General features: G+C 38.7%; 1 protein-coding gene across 1 annotated transcript in view; it reads left to right on the forward strand.

The window, feature by feature from the left end:
- The window catches only part of DIAPH3 (diaphanous related formin 3), a 485,828-nt gene that overhangs the window by 277,997 nt on the left and 190,542 nt on the right, over positions 1 to 17,289 (forward strand). The window lies entirely within an intron of this gene.

A 17,289-nucleotide genomic window follows, 5' to 3' on the forward strand; every position in this document is an offset into this window, starting at 1 on the left:
ATTAGAAATGTCAGACTATTTTTGTGTTGTTTGTTGTTTATTGTCTTCCTAAAATTGGAATTTGTCAACTTAAGAATAACTTCACCCCCCTCCATTTCAGTGAATATTCCTTCTTAAAAAAAAGTCACCTTTGTCATTTTCTACTCCCTTTGTTTCTTCTGTAAAACTTCTTCTTGTAACACTCTATCTGCAGAGTGGTAATGTGATTGGATGAGATGTTCTTTGACAGTTTTTCCTGAGATGTATGTTTCTTCGAAGTACATATCTCATACAGCCTGTTGAGGTGGTGGGGGGTGGAGGAGAGTTAGAAATTAGTCTGGATTTTTAAGACCAAAAATAAGCTTTTTACTTCACTTTTTGCTCCTGCATGCTAATGTTGTAATGATGTTGGAATTACTTACTTTGTCCTTGTGCTACCTAAGAATGTCCTTGGTATAAGAAGATAATGACCATATGTATATATATATATATACATATGGGTGTAAGTGTTTTAATGGAATTTAAGAAGGGAAAATAATTATTCTCTTATATTAAACAATGAGATAGGGCAAAAGTACATGGAGGAAAAAAAAATATTAAAAATAACTCAGTGATATTCAAAATGCTTTTAAGTGATTGATTCATTAATTCAGGGAAGGTAACTTCCCTAAAATGAGATTTTGGAAATTTTGAAATAAAAATTAAGTAAACAGGCCAGAAGAGAATTGAAAGTGATGAATGGTAAGCATGATAAGTAAAAGAATAGTAGATGAAAAAGTTGTGCATAATGCCGTGAAATATAGAGAGAGTTCTTTTTCTGGAGAAAAGATTAGCTGAGTAGAGCTATAGCTTATATCAACATTAGGTCTTTGGGAAGAATTAAATCCGTGCAAGCATTTTATGATAATAACAGTTTGCATTCCTGACCACTTCACCATCCTTTCCTCCTGGTTCTAAAATTGAACAGTGAGCTGGAACATACTTCTCTTTCAGATGTACATTTTAGTATAGAATTTATTTTCCAGCAGTGGTGCTCTAAATTAAGTTTTTAAAATATCATTTATCTATTTTGACTTACTTGATTGTACTTAAAATTCTGTATAAGTATTATTTTGCTTTTGAAAACTAACTTTGATAAGGGCTTGAAGAGTTGTAGCTTGGTAATTAGATACTTCTGTTTGTTTTCTTTTTTAATGTTTCTACCAGGGCATTCTAGGGCCTTGGAGGTTTTTCATTTCCATCTATTAGAGCAGAGGCATGCATATGTGTATAGATCTGCAGATAGCATGAATGTGTTTCACTGGAAGCAGCCAACTAAATATTTGAAACAAAAAAGCCATCATCGAGATATATATATTATATATATATATAAATATAGATATAGATAGATATATAGATAGATATACACGGGTATAGATGGATATAGATATTTTTATATAGTGTAGGTGATTGTCGAGCATAATTTCTTCATGTGATTTTATTACCCTATTATTAATAATGAACGAGATTTTAGCGGAATGAATGTAATAGTTTTGGATGAAGTCTATGTTTGCTTTGGAAAATTTCAGTGCTTTTATATTATATATCATCATTTAAAAGTTTCCATATTTGAAGTCTCCTCGGTGAGCTATCATATGAATTAAAAAGCACCTTTGTTTTTGAGACATAACAAAATCCTGGCCATTAAGTCCTCATGGATCAGCAGGGGGATCTTTCATCGCAACTAATGAGCTTACCCGTATGACAATTTTCAAAAATCTACTTCATTAGGGCTGCTGCTTTTCCAAGAGATAGTGGCTTACAGCTTTTCTGTTGTATTTCAGTGAAAATATTTTGGGTCATTATTGTATTTCTATATACCATTGCAATATTTCTTCCTTTTTTTTTTTTTTTTCCGGTCTTTGAAGGGTTGAATACATTGTTCTCTTGTCTACACATTTGAAGTTAATGGACTCTAATCTGTGAAAGTTTTATTGATTATTTCACAATAACCAGCTTCATTATTAACTTGGAATGGTTTTTTATTAATGAGCAGAAAATATGACAAAACTGTGGGGGTTTGGGGAGTGTATTAAAGTAAAACCAAGGTAAGTTTATAATGTCACCTTGTTCAGCCCTGTCTCTTTTAGGGTTCTTGGATCTCTGCCATATATTTCTCTTCTTCCCTAGATAGTCTAAATTCTAGAAATGCCATGCAAGTCCAGTCTGTAACTCACTTCTTCATTTGATAAGCAGGTGTTGTGTGATTACTCAGTGTCAGAAACTGTGCTCTTGTCTTGCTGCTGGTCCAAGGTTTAGTTTCTGTGTCTTGGTGGCAACCCAGATGACTGCACTGGCATCTGGCTCCTGTCCTAACTGGCTCCTCTTACATTCTCAGGATCCTTTACTTCCTCCTCTCCTTCGATGCAGCTTTGTTGCAGCCAGTGTTATTAGCCTAATACAGAGCTCTTCTTTTCCTTTCTTCCCATAACTCCTTAGGTGATCTCTTCAGTTTCCAAGGGCTTACATACCATCATTCCGCTAATGACTTACAAATTTGCACCCCAGTCTTCCCTTCTAAGCTCCACACTTGTGTATCCAACAGCGAACTTGCCATCTTCGGCCACACCACGCGCATAGATCACAGCGTGCCATAAAATGCGGCTCTTAATTCCTACACCCATAACCGCTCCTTCCCAAGTTTTATTTACTTGAGAAAATCCTTCCTAACACCCTTTCTTTTGATTTTCCTCTTCTCATTCGCCTTGTCTCTTCACAGCCTTCAGCACGTCAGCTGCGAGTCGTGTGGTAGATTCTAAGTTTAGTCTATGGGAAGTGGCCTAGAATGTTGCCTCATTCCCTCCTTCATCGAGCAACTTATAGTAAATGTCACCTTCCCTCTAGTGCTTTTTTCCTGGTTGTTCCAGGGAGTTTCAGTGTGCTCTACTCTTTCCTTAAGGATAAATTCATATGTTTTTCCAGAAAATCTTCGACCACTATCTAAGAACTCAGAGTCTAGAGTAGAGACTATTCCTGGAACTGCTGGAGATGGAATTCACTTCTAGAGAATGGGCTGCCTTCAGGGTATTGTCAGAGTGCATTTAATGATTCCGCATTTCTTTTTTTAAAGATTTTATTTATTTATTTGAGAAAGCGAGAATGAGACAGAGAGAGCATGAGAGAGGGGAGGGTCAGAGGGAGAAGCAGACTCCCCGCTGAGCAGGGAGTCCGATGTGGGACTCGATCCTAGGACTCCAGGATCACGACCTGAGCCGAAGGCAGTCGCTTAACCAACTGAGCCACCCAGGCGCCCTGATTCCGCATTTCTAATGTTGTTCACTTTTTTCCATTTCCACATGTTTATTTTTTAAATTTTTAAAAAATGTTTTAAAGATTTTATTTATTTGAGGGAGAGAGAGTGCACACACGAGAGAGTGAGAGAAAGAATAGGAGTAGGGGGAGAGGGAGAAGCGGACTCCCCCCTGAGCAGGGAGCCTGATGCGGGACTCGATCCCAAGACCTTGGGATCATGACCTGAGCCGAAGGCAGACACTTAACCGAATGAGCCACCCAGGTGTCCCCATTTCCACATGTTCAGCTTTTGGGAGCATTTTCTTTGATATCTTACATTTGATATTTGTCCTCCATTTTATTGACATCTCTGCTTTTAAGACTGTTTGTTTGCTTTTAGTTAGTAACTCCTTGGTCTGACCCAGATATTTGTCTACTCAGATACATCTCCAATTCCAGTGCCTTGTGACTTTCCAACATTTTATGATAAATGGTTTACTAAATACCAAATGTTTATCTTTTATTCACCTACTGTGAGCACTTAGAACACTTCATTTCCAGGTGGCTGCCACCTGGAAATGTATAGTGTTTGAAATTTCAAATTCATCTGCTCTAACAAGCAGAAAGCATTTTCAAAGGCTCCCATTAACCTTCTTATACTATACACTTCTAAAAATGCCAATTAAAATTTATTAGTTTGATGTATATATTTTGAATGTTCAGGATTAGTTATTAATTCAATTGCATTTTAGACATTAAGTGTGTACTGTAAATACATAAAAATATTCATTGTGCAACAGACTTAACATAAATAACATTATGTTAGGGAGGTCATAGGTTGGGGCTTCACGATTTTGTGAGATAATTCATCTGGTATTTCAAATCAACTGTAAGATATTAGAGTTTCATGAAAATACTCATTTGTGTACATTTCTGCCAATATAGTGAAATCATTTGAAAGAACACGGGGGGGGGGGGCATTTATAATAAAATAATTTAGAGACGACAACCATGTAGGGTATCGTTTTAATTGAATTGTCAATAAAGGGCACTGGTAGGAGCTGAATTCTGTCCCCCTGTGTCCAAGCCCTTTGTATGTGGAAGCCTTAATCCTTAGTATCTCAAATTGTGATTGAATGTGGAGATAGGTGTTTAAAGAGGTGATTATGTAAAATGAGGCTCTTAGAGTAGGCCCTAATCCAGTGTGAATTGTCTCCTTATAAGAGGAGGATATTTGGACAGATAGACACCAGGGGTTTGCATGCACACAGACCGACGATGTGAGGACACAACGAGAAGGCAGCCATCTGCAAGCCAAGGCCGTCTTCTTGCTTCAAAAGAAACTAAATCTACTGACACCTTGATCTTAGACTCCAGAACTGTGAGGAATGAAGTTTCTGTTGTTTAAGCCACCCAGCCCGTGGCATTTGTGATGCGGCCCTAGCACACTAATAGAATAACTTAAGGCACTTTTCTTGCTTACAGCTTTTTGGCTGTAGAATAGAGTAGCATTTGCAGAATGATGTTTTACTTGATCAGATCACTTAAAGAAACAGTCGTAGACCTGCTGTGTTAGGTGTTCACTAGTAAGCAATTTCGGGATATCAAAGGTTCTTGTACAAACCGTGAATTATCACATGATTTAATGTAATTACAAGTATGTCTCAATTCCTTTTTTTTTTAGAGTTTATTTATTTGACAGAGACACAGCGAGAGAGGGAACACAAGCAGGGGGAGTGGGAGAGGAGAAGCAGGCTTCCCGCGGAGCAGGGAACCCAATATGGGGCTCGATCTCAGGACCCTGGGACCATGACCTGAGCCGAAGGCAGACACTTAACGACCGAGCCACCCAGGCGCCCCTTAATTCCTTTTTTGAATAGACACGACATAAATGCTACATATAATGAAATAATTGAGGCAATCTAAATAAATATATTCATGAATATTCACATTTAATTTCAGGATTAGATCTATGGTATCTCCTAGATTTTATTCTAGAATACATTTGTTTACGCTGGTATATTAAGTTTTTGTTCGGTCTTTTCTTTTAGTCACTGCATCCCTCTGTATATTTCTTTGCCACCTACCTCTGTTTTGCTACTTTAATAGTTGTAATTTTATTATAAGCAAGTAGCCAATAAAGACTAGTAACACTTTGAATTATCTGTTGACTCTTTTCTGAAAGGGAGGTGTGGATGGATGGTTGTACTTCTTTTTGCATTATCCTGTAGAAATAGTGAAAACATTTGCTATCTCTTACCTGTGTAACATGATTCTGCAGCTAGATGGTAGAGTAACAAGTTATGTCTGGGAAGCTACTTTATGACTTCTGTGTAGTTAGGTCTCAGTGATCTAATTGGATAATCTGTACTGATCTAATAAGTATTCTTAGGAATTGTAGAATAATTTTAATGTCACTACCAGCCCAGTATAATAAAAGATAAATTTATTTTTAAAATGTAATTCACATATAGGTTTGCATATAGTATTAAAAGGGCAGTATTTGTAAAAATTTTCTGTTCAAGTGAACACTTTTAACATAAAAAGGTAGGATGAAATATAACTGGGTCATTCACAAGGTAATTACAAGATATATGAAAAATATATGTAGTGTACTGTGAGCTCAGTGTGCTGGTAAGGGGCCACAAGGTGCAAGTTGTCTGATGAGTGGCATTCTATTTAAATTCTCCCAGTTAATGTCCAGGGATTATCTAGATAGAGTTGGCATCAAAAGTTTATATCGGAGACTTGCATGTAAGTTTGTATTGCGCTGTTGCTCTGTGCAAATATAAACTATTTTGAAAAGCAGCATAATGGAATGTAGAAAGACCATGGCCAAAGTCCCTCGAAAGATTGAGGATTCTGTAGACTGATGTGGAAGAACACTAGGCATGGAGGAACTACACGTCCAGCGAAAGATTGCTTTTTGAGATACTGAGCTGAGAACATTTCCTGAATCGGCTGCTGCTGGGGCTGATCGATGATGATGAAGAAGAAAAACACATCAGGAAGACCTCTATATCTTTTTGGAGGTTAGCAGACTGAAAGTGGCATCAGTACAGCATTAATCTTTTCAAGAAACTAACAGTTTACAGTGTTCAGATTTGGGGCCCGCTACACATTTGAAATAGCTACTGGAACAGTTCTCTCAGTGTCACCTATGAGCCGTAGCTCACATCAAGTCACAGGACATCAAGTCACAGGACAGGAGCAACAGTGACAAGCAAGGTCTCCAAGCTCTCCTGGCTGGCTGGCCGCAAAGCAGTATTTACGGCTGCTCAGTGCTGCATCAGGAAGTGGGAAATTATAAGCAAGGTGGATGAAAGGAATTTCGGAATGAGAGCCTTCTGAAGGATAGCTTACCGTAACAAATCTGTGCAGTCTGAGGACGCCTAGGCAGTGGATGGAACGTGCTCCGTCACGGCAGTCTGCTGAATGTCACTGCTCACCCATGTGGCCAGTTGGGTGCAGAGCCGTGGGGTGGCTCCAGTGCCGCAGGTGAAACTGTCAGCTGCTGCCCGGAAACCAGGCTCTGGGAGGCTGGCAGGGTCCTGAAATAATAGTCGCAGGGGCTTCGTAGGGCTGCCGTAGCAATGAGCACACGCTAGGCTCATTTAAACAGCAGAGGCATATGAATTTATGCTCGAATCATTCAGGAATACAGACGTCTGAAATCCAGGTGTTGGTAGGATGGGTTCCTTCTGAAGCCTGTCAGGGAGGAGCCATCCCGAGCCTCTCTCTTAGCTTCTGGTGGCTGCCAGCAACCCTTGGCGCTCTCTTCTCCTCCGTGTCTCTGGCTCTTGCCTCTCTTTGTAAAGACACGAGTCATTTGATTTAAAGCCACCCTAAATCCAGGGCGATTTCATCTCAAGATCCTCAACTGATTCCCTGTGCGAAGATCCTATTGCCGAATAAGCCACATGCTGAAGTGCTTTGTGGCCATGGATCTGGGGGGGTGGGAGGGATACTATTCAACTCCCTGTACTCATCCTTGTCCTCACTCCCAGAACTGCATGGAAGTAGCACCATTCTCTGAGTGTCATGAAATGGTGAAGCGCAGTTACACAGATAGACATGTATATGGACGGCAGTTAGCATTATGTTGTGAAATGTTTTGGTGTTTAGGGTTATTGTTGATGAACTTATGAAATACCCTTTTCTTTCATCATCACATGCAAATGGTAAAGCAATTAAAACTGAAATCCATCATATGCCTCTGAATGTAAGGAATTTTTATTAATAAGTAGTGACAATTACAATAACTCCAATAAATAATTTCAGTGGGCAAAATAAAAAAATGTGATCCCCATTTAGATTATGGAGACGTTGCATTATGGAGGAAGCTGTTGTTACAGTCACAGACTCTGAAGTTAGACAGCTGGGGTTCAAACCCCAGCTCTGTCCATTGCTAGAGGTATATAACCTTGGATGAGTTCCTTAGCCCCACTGGGACTCAGTGTTCTTACCTGTAAAATGGGGATAATAGTTGTACTTAATTCAGAGGTTTGTTATGAAGTTATAGGTTAATACATGCAAATAGCTATAAAGATTGAATAGCACACCATAAGGACTTTGTAAATATTCTCTATATTTTCTGTAATTTAGCTGGGTTTTTTTTGATTATTTTTTATTGACACACATCTGCCTATTCTATCATTAATGATGCAGATAAACATGAGTCTCTGTGAATAATATGATTATGTAATTTTAACATGTATTCTCAATAGTTATTTGAACAGGTCCCAACTGTGTCTTGCCTGAAACTTATGCAAACTTTAGGATTTCATAGATCGATGTTGCTGAAAAATTTATTTACTTTTCTAAAAATTAAAGAATGATATACATATAGGAAATTGCACAATCTTAAATGCACAACACAATGCATTTTCACTGGTTGAGCCTACTAGCATAGGGAAATGGAATTTGGAAAGTGAGTTCTATTTTCCTTCCTCTGCTTCAGGCTGAGTCACTATTTTTATTTCCTGTTTTGAACTTTGATAAAAAGATTTCTTTTGAAAGAGGTCTTCTATTAAGCTGTAAAAAGTAGCTAGGGTCCAACCACTCTTCAACAACTTGGAGCTTATTTTTTTCTGGAAATGTTTGCATGTTATTTAAAAAAACAAATTTACCAGCCCGGAATTATTAAGGAATTAGTTACTTGGAAATGTTTTCCATTTCCATATGAAAATAGGAAATACGAATGAACACTTAAGATAAATGATACAAGTGATAGGAATGTCGAAAAAGATATTTATTTGCCTGCATAGAAAAACCTAAAGAAAATATGTTCTGGATAATCTTCCCCCCTCCCCTCAGAAAAGGTCATCTTCAAGTATAGATTTAAAATTGATCAGCAGTGAAACTACTGTCACTGTTAGGACAGTTTCTCAGCAGTTGTCTGTCAAACTGTGAATTTTAAGGAAAAAAGTACTAGTGCTCATTAATAGTTTTGGGTATGTTTTGACCCCATAAGGAAAGAAATCTTCCCAAAAAGTTTATTGAATTCTCACTGTGTAGCAAACAAGGTGCTAGGCACTTGCATCAGTAAGGATCAGACCTGACTTTGACAGTGAAAAAATGAAACAGTGGCCTAAATTAGATGGACTCATTCATTATTTTACGAGCCATCTCACGAGTGCCTCCTTCTGTCCAGGCAAAATTTGGAAGCCTGGATAGAGCCATGAGCACAAAAGAAAAGTATCTGCTCTCTTGAAGTTCACATTTTATGGAACATCTGCCAAAGGAGGAAGTCCATGTACAGTATGTCAGATGGTTAGTTCTGGCATTCCGGGGCAGAGTTTTGTTTTGTTTTTCCCACAGGTAAGGTTGAGTGATCAGAGAAGGCCCCATAGAGAAGGTGGCCTTTGTGAAAAGATGTGAAGGAGGTGGGAGGAGGAGGCAGAGCAATTTGGGTGTCTGAGAGAAGCCCTTTAGGCAGAGAGCAGAGCCGTGTAGAAGTCCCAAGATAGGCAAGTGAGACTGGAACAGAGGGAAGATATGCGAGGAGATGAGGTCAGAAAGGTCACAGATTCTACAGGACAGGATTCATCATTAGACAGATTTTGACTTTACTCTGAGATGGGGAGCCATTAGAAAGTTTTCAGGCCAGAAGAGTGGCATCTGACTTGTATTTTCAAAGGATTGCTTTGGCTGCTGTCCTGGGGAAAAATCCAGAACAATGGCAGAAGCAGTGAAGCCACTCAGAGGCTGTAATAATCATCCAGAGAGGAAAGCATGTTGGCTGGGACGAGAAGGAGGTAGCAACAGCGGTGGGAAGTATTTCGATTTTGAAGGTAGAACCAACAGGACTTTATGAGTGGGTGTGTTGGGTATGAGAGAAAGAGGAGTCACCACACCAATTGTTCACTGAGATGTAGAAGCAGGTTCAAGGAGGAAGATGAGTCCCAATTTGGAAATGTGAGTTTAAGAAGCCTATGAAATACTAAGGGAAGATGTTTAATAGGCAGTTGGCGTTTAGGGGGAGGATACAGGCCGGAGAAAAAATTTACAATTTTTCAGGTCTAGAGATACGCAGTCTAGGACATGCTAGGCTGTGTGGTCTCTCGTGGTCCTATGTGAAAGTTTGTCTTATAATTTGCACAGCATCCAATCTATACTTCATATTTACCATAGGACACAGTAAAAGTGGCACCATCTCCCTCCCATACACAGGCACACAAAACCATTATCCTGAGGGAACGTCTTGAATACTGTGACAGACGTCTCTGTGACGGACCTCTTTTGTGTCATATTTACCGTGTTCTTGAACATCTTATTTGCAAGAAGGAATTCCCAAATTCTTATAGGTAAATATGGTTTATGAAAGAGATTTGTTTGTACCACTACTACTGGTGTCTAAAACGCTGACTGACCTTTAACATTCTCTTCATGGTTGTGGAGGACAAGGCTGCTTCTCTCCCCCGGAGCAGAGAGTGGGGCAGGAGGAGGGTTCAGCAGAACTGACGTGAGGGAGCCTTCCACTGGGCCATTCAGCCTCACCTCTGCTTGCCTTCCACCTTACCTCCTTCCAGCTCCCAGAGCAGACATAGGCCATTCTCTTGCAGCATGATGTTAAAAAAATAAAATAACCACAAAACTCTCATTGTACATAGTACAGTAAATTAGGGAATGCAAGTTAGGACAATTTATTATAACAGGTCCCATTAAGAATCAGAACAATGGGATGGAAGGAAAGCTGAGCAGAGGAAGGCCAGTGCTTGGTGAGGATAACTGGCTACTCGTTTCCCACTGCTTCTTTCGATTTACCTTTGCCTGGTGCATACCGAGCTGCGATTTATTTTGAGTTTGTGCTTTTCTGTCCTCTTGCTTCAGTTTTATACCTTTTCAAAATAATCATGGGTTTCATAATGCTATTCCAGAACTTAGATTTTGTTAGAGGCCTACTTAATGTGGAGGTTTTTAAAATGCTGCTGAGTTTTTGTCCATCTTGTCCATCCAATTTATTGTTTTTTTAACTCGCATTTATAAAATATTCTTAGAATTTTATAAAATACCTTTATTTGCTTGGGAGCCTGAATGCTCTAGCCTAGTGTGTTGCCCTCACAAAACGACTGTGTTTGTGAGCACAGGAAGGTTCATTTAGGTTGAATGTTTGAATTTTTATGGTAATAAGTTGTGTAAGCCTTCTTTAAAGAAATCATTTTCCCTGGAATGTATCATGATAGGTAAGAATGAATGTGACACTTCTAAGGATGCTTGTTATAAAATAATAACCAGCATCTCCAGGAGATATTCATAGAGGATTGTTATTTAATTGTAAAAATTACTTAAATGTGTGTAATTTCTACTCTCCTTTCTTGGAATCTTAGTAAATGGTGGAGGCCATCGCATTACAGAAAGCCTATATTCATGATTACTTTAAACTTAAATATTTATGGTTGTGACTTTTAACTTTTATACTTAACACCTCTAATGCATAATTATCATAATGACAAGGCACTTGAAGACAAATCTGTGTGTTGGATTTTAAGGTTTGAGATATTTACTCTATTAACCTCACGAGATTAAAGCTAAATCCAAAATCCATTCCTTCAGCAAATATTTGAGTGTCTGCAGTGTGTTATGTAACTGAAGATACAAAAATAAATACGGTATCTTCCCTCAAGGATTCGTAGTCATTTGGGAGAGGAAGGCACACACAAAGATAAAAGTAATGGAGTGTAGTAATTGCAAAGATAGAGATAATTACCTGGTATGATGGGTGGGGAGGACACCTCACTAGGGGGACTAGCTAGAGTTTTTGACTCTTGTTATTTTAGGTATGAGTGGGAATGATCGAGGAACAGTGGACAAGGCAAATAGACATACTTTTTCCAGGGTCAGTACCCACAGAGTGGATGAAGAGGGGTTTGGGGGAGGGAAACTACAAGCAGGATGTTGCTCTGAGAGTAAAGCATAGCAGAACATGAGATAGTCAAGCCAGCTTGTGGGTGGAGCTCAGATGTTGTCATGAAAGCAGTTTACTGGCTAGCTTGAAGCCGTCTTTAAATTGGTGTTTGTCTGGAAACTCCTAAGTGCAGTGTGGAGAAGGCACTGAAGAAAAAAAGGAGACCGGAGATCAGAGAAGAGATAAAGATCCCGATCACTTGAATGGTGCTCCCATGAGCAAGAAATTAAGAACTGTTTGCCAAATGAAATGCCAGTGATGTCACGATTGGATCTGAGGGTTGCAGGAGAGGGAAGGGTAAAGACTAGCAGGTTTCTACCACAGGAAACACAATTCCTGGTTCTGGCTGGGTGTGGAGATTGCAGATGGGCAGTGGCACACGTGATATTTGAGGTGACTGAGAGACATCCCATTTGAATGAATATTAACCGAGTAAAATGAAAAAGTGGAAATTGCCCTTAAAATAATCTAGTCAACTCTGTTTGATGATGGCTGTGTTTTGTTACTTCCAAATAATGGAAAGGAATACAAAAATAAGATTAATTTCTTAGTCGAGGACTGTGACAGTGTTGAAAGATAAAATTCATACACAGGTCACATACAGGGACACCAGTAAATTAGCACTTCTTTGAGGATGTACAATTTAAAACTCTGCTGTAGTTGGGATTTCTAATATAAAAAAATATATATAATCACTGACCTCAAAGAACTTGACACAAACAGTGTGGTTAAAATTATATTTGAAGATGTTTAAAGGATTTCTCTGTGGAAGTAGAATTGCTGAAAAAGAAAGACACCAAAGAAATTCTTATATATTCTTTAGTTTTACCCATTGGATGGCCCAAGCATTATTAGCCTACAGTTTGCTCACATCCTTCTTTCTCTCTTCCAAGTGTGCTGTGGTCTTTAGTTAAAAACCAGTGAAAGTTGGTCACTTACACTTAAATGTACAAATAATGTAACCAGAGACTGCTGATGAAGCATAAATAATGGCTTAGTGGGGTTTCCATCTGTAGAGTAGCTTCAAGAAGCATTTTTAGAGACCACTTGCTTACTTTTTATCACATCAGTGTTAAATGTTTGAATATGCCCCAAACAGTCCTAATATTTTGTTCTTGAAATTAGCAACTTTTCTTTTTAGACTGACTTCTACAACACTGTTCCTGGCCTGATGATGATGATGATGCTTTTTACTTTTTCTTTGAGTCTGCTATTACTTCTTTCAGCCTTTAAGCTCTTCATTTCTTTAGAGAGCTAAGAATAACAGTGCATCGTGCACTGTCTTTAAAAAAATTCCTTCTCCTATGTTACAGCATTTGATCTTTTATGAAATGCCTAAGAGGTAAAAATAAGAGGTAGGATTCTTCCCATTTCACTGATGTGGAAATTAAGCCAGTGAGAAATTACTTCAAATCACAATGTTAGTAGAATATAGTTTCTGACCCATTGGGTAACAAAGAATTGGAAAAGGCTCACAGGATCACTTCATACAGGCTTCTTTCTTAAGCCTTTCTCTCATCGCCCTGGGAAGTGCCCATCACTCACGGGGATGGCTCTGTGTTCAGTGACGAGCAGCTGGCTCTTCTGGGGGCGGCCAAGGTTGTTAAACCCTTCTGAGCAACACAACTCATGAATCAAAAATTTATTTATTTATTTATTTTTACACCTCCTCACAGGTACTGGAGTTCTGCCTTCTCTCCAGACATGTACTTCTGTATATCCGTGTGGTATATTAGAAATATGTATTTGGTCATTTTCCAGTTTCCTGGTATAGAGCTCCTAAAACCTCTAGAATTTCTTAAGTGATAAAAATGTGTTTTGTATGCTAATGAGATGACTCAGGCAGGTGGGGGTGGGGGGAGGAGGAACCTAGATAGCTCCCAGATGGGAGTCTGGTCACCAGAGGCAACAAGCATGTGATTAGAGGGTTAGAATTATCAGCCTACCCTCTGACCTCCAGGGAGAGGGGAAAGGGGCTGGAGATAGAGTTGAGTCACCAGTGACGGCTGATTTGATGTCATGCTGTGTCATGAAGCTTCAGGAAGAACTCTGAAACAATGAGGCTGAGGAGGCTGGGGTATATTCATAGAAGCCATGGGAACTCTTTACCATCTCCCCACCCCCATTCTTTGTTGTATGCATAGCTTCCCTTTGGCTGTTCCTGAATTGCATCCTTTATAATAAAACTGTAATAGCAGGTATAGTGCTTTCCTGAGTTCTGGAAAACATTAAATGATGGAAAATAAGTGGGGGGAGGGGCATGGAAACCCCTGACTCTGTAACCAGTTAGTCAAAAGTGTGGGTTATGGGTGGTCCCTGGGTCTTGTGATTGTCTTCTGAAGTGAGTCTCGTGGGGCTGAGGCCTTAAACTCCATGGGCTCTGCATTAACTCCAGGTACTTAGTGTCAGAACTGAAGTGGAAGACTACCCAATTGGTGTCCGCGAATCGGAGAATTGATAGGTATTGGAACGTTGTATTGGGTGTCAGAAAAAAAAAAATCCAACTGTGTTCCTTCCCAGTATTTGCCTTGTGCTTTTTGTTACATTGGAGTCCCTTGAACTTTTATTTGTCCTTTCTGTAGATATTTCCCAAATATGATGTGTATGTATAATAAATTGGATTAGTGGACTAACAGTATTTTAAGCATGTGGTTTTGTTCCACGGTGTATTAACACATGAAGTTTCATTTAAAAAATAAGGTAGCATGTCTATCTGTCATCCAGCCATCCGTCCAGAATGCTTACATCTAGTCCCCTGAGTCTGGCCATATGTGGATTACTTACAATTGGACGAGGCAAGATTATACAAAAAGACAGTCATTGTGTGAAAGCCACATCTATGTACTTAAACACTGTTATAGATAGGTAGCAGTTGTAAAAGTAAAATGTATTCTGTAGAGCAAAACAGTTAAAAATTAAGTCTGGAATTTAATTGCCTGAGGTTGAATTCTGACCTCACTACTTTTAGTTTAACTTTTACTCACTCAACTCTACTTTTGTTATCTGTAAAATGGGATAATAGCAATATCTATTTCATGATTATCTTGTGAGGATTTTAAAAATTAATGGAAGATCCAGGGCACCTGGGTGGCTCAGTCGGTTAAGCGTTGGCCTTCGGTTCGGGTCATGATCCCAGGGTCCTGGGATCGAGCCCTACGTTGGGCTCCCTGCTCAGCAGGGGAGTCTACTTCTCCCTCTGCCTCTGCATTTCTCTCTCTCTCTCTCTCTCATAAATAAATAAATCTTTGAAAATATTAATGGAAGATGCTGAAGACAGGACCTCAGGATACTTGGTACATTCTAGCCACTGCTACTGTTATCCCTACTGCTACCATTACGACTTTCACTAATATTATCCTAATAGGCTTGTTTTGAACCTGATTTACAGCATAAAGTGGCTGTACAGCTTATAAACTCTTCTGAGCACATATTCACTCAAAATGATTTTATGTGTTTTTGAACTTGTATTTATTTAATGAGAAGTTTCACAGTTTCAGGAAGTATAAAAGTGAACCACCTGTAAGATTTCTTAAATGATAGAGGAAATGCTAATGAAATATTAGGCAAGAGATCAAATAGACTAGGAGAGCAAAGGGAATCTCTTGTAGTGCAGATAGAGAACTTTGAAAGAAACAAACAAAAAAATTGGAAATGAGAAGAGTAAATGAAACACCCCAGGCCTAATTAAATAGATGTCTTGGTTGTGAATAATTGACAAACAGACTTAAAACTGAAAGAGCATAGCATAGGAACCATGTGTTACCGTCATGAGCAAAGTACAGCGAGATTTGGGCACTTGAGTTAAGTAAATTGAAATAATTAATGCACTAAATGCTGATAGAAATATTTTATGTACTCTTTTTGTGTGTGTTATTGTCTTAAATGTAAGGCTGACAGGGAAAACATGAGTAGCACAAAATTAATGATAAAATATGCACCTAATATAACTTCAGAATGGCTTCACTACAGTGGGAGCCGGAGGTTAAAATATCATCACTCTGGGCGCCGACAACTATTATATGCGGCTCTCTGAAAAGTTCATTCGTTGGCCTCGTTGAACATTGGCGCCTGGTTGGCTCAGTCAGCTAAGCATCTGACTCTTGATTTCGTCTCAGGTCACGGTCTCGGGAGTCCTGAGATTAGGCTCCCTGCTCAGCAGGGAGTCTGCTTCTCTGCCCTTCCCCTTGCCCTCTGCTCATGCATGTGTGCATGCACGCTCTCTCTCAAAAAAAAAAAAAAAAAAAAAAAGTATCTGAAAATTAGCCTGCTAATTGATTTTACAACAAAATATGTTAAGGTTTTATTAACAGCTATTTATGTTAGAATAGCAAATGTTATTTTGTATACAGCTAGTTTAAAAAACAAAACTCCATGTTCTTACGCAACATTGTTTTTCATGCTTCCCTTCTATTCCATTTTATTGAACCAAGACTGTAAATATATATATATATATATATTTAACTCAGTCCCATTTTATTGGGCCATTAGGTTGCTTTCAAAGGTATTCCCACTCTTACAGTTGAAACCTGACTTGTATCCATTCCTCAGGATTAATTGGAAGCCTAAACGTGGTAGTGTACTTAGAATTAGTATATGCATTTTTAAACATTATTTCATATAGTTCTCAGTAGTGGGAAGTAAAAAAAGTTTTAGCCAAAATTCATCTGAACCCTAAATTTGGTTTGGGTCGCTATATCTTTATATATTGTTAATTTTTTTTCCTTGATGTCATCTAAAATTATGCATAGATTTTAGGAAGTGATTCTTCAACGTCCTGCTGGGTGACCAGTACATTCTGATAGGGCCTTAGTGCCCTATCATTTGTTCCTTCATGTGCATTGTGAGAGAAACTCCCCGTGAAGGAAGGGAAACTGTTATTAGATAATAAACACAGATTGTGCTCAGGGTACCAGTAAAGAAAATGTGACATTTGTTCCACATATTGCTTAAGTAGCTTCTGATACCTTTTCATTCCTGTTATAGATTAGCTTGGACAATAGAACACTCTTTTCCCTGTCTTTTCCACATACTCATGGTTCCTCTTGAGAGATCATGATTTTGAAAAATGTTAAAATGATGTTAAAAGGGGTTTAATGTTTAAGAGTCTCTATTTGCTCCTCTTTTTCTGAATAGACTGATTATCTTGTAGTGTAGAGGTCAAGGGCTCTAATTTTAAACAAAACTATTAAATGTGGTTTGTTTGGGCGCCTGGGTGGCTCAGTCGTTAAGCGTCTGCCTTCGGCTCAGGTCATGATCCCAGGGTCCTGGGATCGAGTCCCACATCGGGCTCCCTGCTAGGCAGGAAGCCTGCTTCTCCCTCTCCCACTCCCCCTGCTTGTGTTCCTGCTCTCGCTGTCTCTCTCTCTGTCAAATAAATAAAAAAAAAAAATTAAAAAAAATTAAAAAAAAAATAAATGTGGTTTGTTCATGTGAGCATTTCCTAATGATTTCATCTTATGTTTTTTTAAAATATGAAATTTCCTTTAGTTTTGCATTTGAAAATCTAAAGGTTTAAAAAAAATTAGTGAAATTTATCTTCAGTAGAATTTTACTTTATTATTGTAAGGTTTTGCACAAATGTTCCTAGAATGTTTTACCTTTTATATATTATAATTTTGTCCTTTCAAGGCATT

Source organism: Mirounga leonina, unplaced genomic scaffold (genome assembly GCF_011800145.1).
Source record: "Mirounga leonina isolate KUSES-001 unplaced genomic scaffold, KU_Mleo_1.0 Mir_127, whole genome shotgun sequence".
Classification (NCBI taxonomy): Eukaryota; Metazoa; Chordata; class Mammalia; order Carnivora; family Phocidae; genus Mirounga; species Mirounga leonina.